Source organism: Rattus rattus, chromosome 17 (assembly GCF_011064425.1).
Source record: "Rattus rattus isolate New Zealand chromosome 17, Rrattus_CSIRO_v1, whole genome shotgun sequence".
In the NCBI taxonomy this organism is placed as follows: Eukaryota; Metazoa; Chordata; class Mammalia; order Rodentia; family Muridae; genus Rattus; species Rattus rattus.
In genome coordinates, this window is record NC_046170.1 from 20,618,870 (window position 1) to 20,624,869 (window position 6,000).

A 6,000-nucleotide genomic window follows, 5' to 3' on the forward strand; every position below is an offset into this window, starting at 1 on the left:
CAGTTAGAAAACTCAACAGAAGAAAGGAAACCTATAATGTTCATCTACATGGTTTTTTTTTTTACAAGCTCTGCTGCTCTTTCTTCTTTCCTGATAGTCTAAGATTCCCCCTTTTTCCAATTTTAAATGATTTTTAAAAGTTCTCTGTATGCGTGGGAGAGTGTGTGCACATCTGGGTAGGTATCATGAAGAAGCCTAGAAGAGGACATCTTGGAGCTGAGTTACAGGTAGTTGTGAGTTGCCTGACATAGGTTCTGGGAACCAAACTGGGGTCCTCTGGAAGAGCAGCGCTCTTAACCGATGAGCCCCCTCTCCAAGAACCAAGAATTTCCTTCATGGGTTTGGGAGAGTCTCATCAGTAAAGTGTCTGCCTTTTGGGCATGAGTACCCGGGTATGAGGACCTGGGGTTGGCATCCGAGGACTCACATTAAAATTAGGACGGCCTTGCACATCTGTTTCACCAGCATGGGGTGGAGTAAGCCAGACAGACACCAGACGCTCATTTGCCACCAGCCCAGTCAAATCAACGAACCCCATGCAGGTGGAGACCATGCCTCAGATGGGAGGGGGCAACTGAGGAAGACTCTGCTATAGATTTCCGGCCCCGTATACTTACATCTGCACATACATGTTCACACATTCACATGTATATGTAACACGTGCACGCGCACACACACACACACACACACACACACACACACACTCGCTCACTCACACATGCTCACACAGATATCTCTCAGCCGTTCTTTTAGGGGAGGCCTGCTAGTGACACGTTTCCTTGGCTTCCTTCATCTTGTAGTGACTTGGGTTGTCCGTTATTCCTGACACATATTTGCTGAAGAACTCTGGGCTATTTTCTCTTAGGTCTTAAAGAGGACGGGGCTTGAATGCTTTGTGTTCTAGCAAGAAGTGTGCTCTCGTTCATCTGGTTTTCTCCCTGTGCCTGTGTCTGTGTGTGTCTGTATGCATGCATGTATGTTTGTTTCTGAATGTGTGTACACAGGCGTGTTTGTGTATATGTACATGTCTGTGTATGTGTGTACACATGTATATGTAAGTGTGTCTGTGTATGCATGTGTGTCAGTGTGTGTGTGTATGTGTGTGTGTGTGTGTGTGTGTGTGTGTGTGTGTGTGTGTGTGTGTGTGTGGCTTGTGGTGCACATGCCCATGTGTGTATGGGTATGTGTTTCTTTCTTGATGGCTTCATTTTTTTAATGTTTTCAGAAATTCAACACTGCTGTGCTGTGTAAGAACATGAGTTTCTCTGGTTTTAAATCTTGCTGAGTTTTTCTCCAGTTTTTAAACCTATCTTTTATGAAACCTACGCCAGTTTTCAGCTGCTATTTCTCTAAAAACTCTTTAGCCTTTCCCCCTTTCTCCAATCCATTATTGCTCAATAACATACATGCACTGGACTTTAGTTCAACACCCCAGTTCTCCCAGCTGTCCCCAGCCCCTCCATCTCTATTGTTTGGATTGTGTTACCTCTGTTGGTCCATCTGGACACTCACAGAGTCTCTCCTCTGTTCTATTCGTTCTGCTGTTAGGAAATGGTATCCAAGAGCTACCATGGCTATGGTAGTAATGTTCTAAATTTCCTTTTCCTCCCTTTTCTTTGCAGAAGCTGCTTGCGATTTATTTCAAGTGTTCGTAATCATTGAAGCAGTTTGAGGTGGCCGCTTCTAACTTTGTGTTACATAATTCTGATATCTGTGTTGGGTGCCTGTTGATAACCTTTCCTTATTCAACTTGACAGTTCTCAGTTGTATTTTAGACTTTGGACTTTATGACCTTTATGACATTTTTTTAGATTAATGACATTTTAGATTTCCTTAATGTATTTGACTGTTTTGCCAGCATGTATCTATGTGCATGCACCCTGTGGTGCCCAACAAGGCCAGAAGAGGACATAAACCCCCTTGGACCTGGAGTTATAAATGATTGTGAGACACCACCTTGTGCTGGGAACTGAACTTGGGGCTGGAAGAGCAGCCAGAGTCTTACCTCCGAGCCCCGTCTTCGGTCCCTATTTGTCTGTTCTTGCAGAAGTCACACGGTGTACTTAACAGAAGTTTTCCAGATAGATTTATGCATTTCCTTTTAAAGCTGTACTGAAAGAGGGCTCAGAAATAAGAAGACAGAATCAGGGTGGGAGGAGAGGACAACTCTCGTCATTGAGGATTTTGGAGCTGGAGAACAGGTAGTAGTAACCACAGTAGCGGACCAGAGAGAGTTAAAACCTAAGTAAGTCCATTTGTAGCCAATAAAATGAAGTTTCTCATGACAACTCAGATACCGACAGCAACAGGTGCCTCCTATGTACAGGGTGGGTTGAAAAGAGGAGCGTTGATTGGAAGCATTTAAAAGGCCAAGTTAAACCTCTCCCTTCCCTCTTTACCCAGGTTGACATGTGCACTTCTGTCCTGAGCCACAGCACATGGCTAGAGCATACCTGCCCCAGAACCTTGGCCCCCGGTCTCCTTTCTTTTCCTGTTACTGTGACAAAACTTGCTGATGAAATCAACTTAGGAGAGGAAGGGTTTATTTTGGCTGAGAGTCTAGGAGTACGGTCCATCCTGTCTGGGAAGCCTGACATAACTGGTCACGTGGCATCCACAGTCAGGAAGCAGAGGGAGAGAGAGGCTAGTGCCTGCTCACTTTCCCCATTTCCTGCGGTCCAGGATCCACATCCCTTCTGCATGCACTGCTCAGTCGACGGACACTGCGCCCATTCCATTTTCATCGTGTGGCTGGTTTGAGAAACCACGCAGTAAACACAGGAGGTCACGTGTCTCTGCCACGTACTGATTTCATTTCCTTTGAATATACGACCAGTAATGAAATTGCTGGACCTCGAGACAGTTCCATTTGCAGTTGGAAGAGCAAACTCTGCTTTTTCCTAATCGCTCTACACATTTACATTCCCACCGAGAGTGTAAGCGATTTCTCCTCTCCCCACAAGAAGATGGCAGCAAGGACATCTTTCTGGTAATATCCATTCTAAGTGGAGTGAGATGACATCTCATCGTGGTTTAAATTTTCATCTCCCTGATGACTAGTGGCATTGAATATTTTTTCATGTATCTGTTCTATAATAAAAGTATGGGTCAGGGATATATCCCAAAAGAATTATCTGAGAGGGTTGAATGTTGTTAACCCACAGGCATCAGGAGTTGGCAATAGAGATGCATGACGTAGGCAAAAATTAAAATTCAGCTCAAGTGCAGGCTGAGTGCATTTGCCAACTGCTCAAGGTATCCATAATAAAAACCTTCGCATGACTTAAAAGCTCGCCCATGTCAGCAGCAAATGCTAAAATGAAATACAGCGGCGCTTGGGGAAACTGACACCCGATGGCTTCATTTCCTGCCATTCTGTTTTGCAACTATAAAGGGAGAAATGAGTACCGTTTGATTTATGTATGATTCGAGAAGAGCCCACGAGCCCCTCGGAGAGGGGCACCACCAGCTCCTCAAGTTACAAGTGAGGTAAACACAGCGACAAGACTGTCAGCAAACGGTCAGTCCATCTAGTCTGTAAAATGAGGGCAATTGTGAAGATGATGGTCCGGAACATACTACCAATGCCATAAACCAAGAGAAACTATAAATTAGGTCAAAGCTGGAGAGTAGGACGAAGGGAGCAAAACAAACAAACAAACAAACAAACAAACAAACAAACAGAAAAACAACCAACCAAAAAAACCCCAGGCCGATTGCTATCCCTTAGGACCACATGTGAACAGAAGAGAACCATGCCAGGGAGGAAAGACCACAATCAAATAAAGTGTCTGATGAAGGTTAGGAGATAAGGAAGGAGAGAGAAGAGATATGTTCATGTTGCCCTTATGCAAAAAGGCTCCAGGCCAACTTTTTAAAACTCATTCGGCAAAAAAGCCATAGAACAAATTAGCTATTAGTAAAACCATTTGGTGAACGAGCTCTGGGAAACACATTGTTTTGATGAATTAGCCTGCCTCTGTTTAAGTAGAATGTCAATAAATGCTGCATGAGGAGATTAAATATTTTAATTCTCAATGCCAGACATTTATTATTAATTATTACTTGGACAAAAATCTCACTTCCTAGCCCAGGTTATAGTCGTGCACTATCACGCCAGACATCCATGTATCTTCATTATAAATTATGGCATAGAAATGTAACTACTAAAGCGGAGGCATGGGGCAGGCAGAAGCAGTACAAACAATGTTTTTAAAAACCCAACCGTAACGTTTTAAAAGCAATAAAGCAGAAAGAATGATAAAATGGTAAAGGACCCTAAGTTCCAGAACAGCTATCACACATCAGAAATCACAGTTTAAACTCATTCTTCAAAAAAAAAAAATCCTCATGCTTAAGTTGGGAATGAGCTAAGTGTCACCAAAACCTTGGGATGGCCGCAGATTAAAGTCTGTACAGACCTAAGAACAGTGCATGTCTCCTGAGAAAAGCTCACTGAACTGAGAGATGCAAGAGACACCTAAAGGACTTGGTTCGGAAATCTGGAAGTCAAAGACTCGTTGATGAAGGGAAAGGAAGTCAGTGTTGGGTCCAGGGCAGAGAACACTGACCTGGGCGGAGGGGCTTCGAATGGAGCAGAGGTGGGGACTCCACTACGGCAGCAGTGAAGCTTCATCAGTCAAGGGGATCACAGCAGGCCAAGATGATGACAGAGAAGGCCGTCAAATTTTAACGAGACACAATTCCAGTGTCACTTGAACTGTTCCAGAACAAGAAAATAAATTTGAGTGGCTTTTGAAAATTAGCATAAAATTATTATTATTATTATTATTATTATTAATTATTTTAAAACCCAACAAAGATAAAATAAAGACAGACACAGACCGAGCTCACTTAAAGGCACAAATGCAAAAGTCGTCTCTAAAACGCTGGCCACAGATAGAGCAGTGTGCTAAAAGCATTCTAGACTGTGACTCTGCACTCGGATCTCTTTTTTAAAATAATTAGTCACAGTGTCAAAATACGACCCGGTGAGGATTCCTGCTCCGTGGGATTCTCCAGTCAAAGCACTCAGGACTACACGGTTGAAACACATGGGTTAAGAAGAAGCTCGAGTGAATTCTGGATAAGGATGGGTATCATTGTGTGTAACCATAGTTACGTTTTCATGCATACATGGTGCGTGGATCATATTGGCACCCGTCACTTGGTGACTTCATTGACCCCCTTCTCCCTCCCATCCACTCCTCTTCTGTTATCACCCTTTGGGTTTTTTGTAGGACCCAGTGGTTTTGTTAGGGTTATTTATAGGGCGTGGCGACAGGCCAGTGACCACCCGAGACTGCATCAGCAGAGGGACCTACGTGCCCAGACTTCTTGGCACCTGCGCACATGACCAAATACCCATGCACCCATATACATAACTAAAAATTGAATTTAATTTAAATTTCCAGGCTACCACCTGGAAAAAAATCTCAGCAGAAAAAAATGCTTGCTGTGAGATCCTGTAACCCACAGCTGAGAGAGCTCTGACCTCCACGTGTATGTTGTCACAGGCACACAATCATGCACACACGAGTAAGAGACATTTTAAAACTGTCTTAGAGTGGGAAAGAGGCACCTGTGAGAAGACGAAGATGCTTGAAGCTGGCTGGCTAGACATTTTCCTCTAGAACTCGGAGATGTGAAAGTAGTCTTTGTCGTTCTGATTTTAGCCCAGTGAGACCCACCGAAGACTCCATAGCTCCCCACTACACTACAGTGAGTATAATATGTGTGGTCTTCACCCACCGAGGTTTTTGTAATTTGTCACAGAAGCAATGAAAACATAGGTCAGGACTAATTAAATTATGATCATCCAAAAGACCGCATCCTATGCAGCTGTGTCACAAGGACAAAGAGATCCTCTGTGTTCCCGCAAAGGATACCCCTGGGATGCATGCTAAGCAAAGAAATCAAGAGGGCCTGGTTGGCATGCTCACCTCAAGAAAAACAGTCCTCTATAGTACTTCATGATTTGTCATCTACAAATGAATGAAG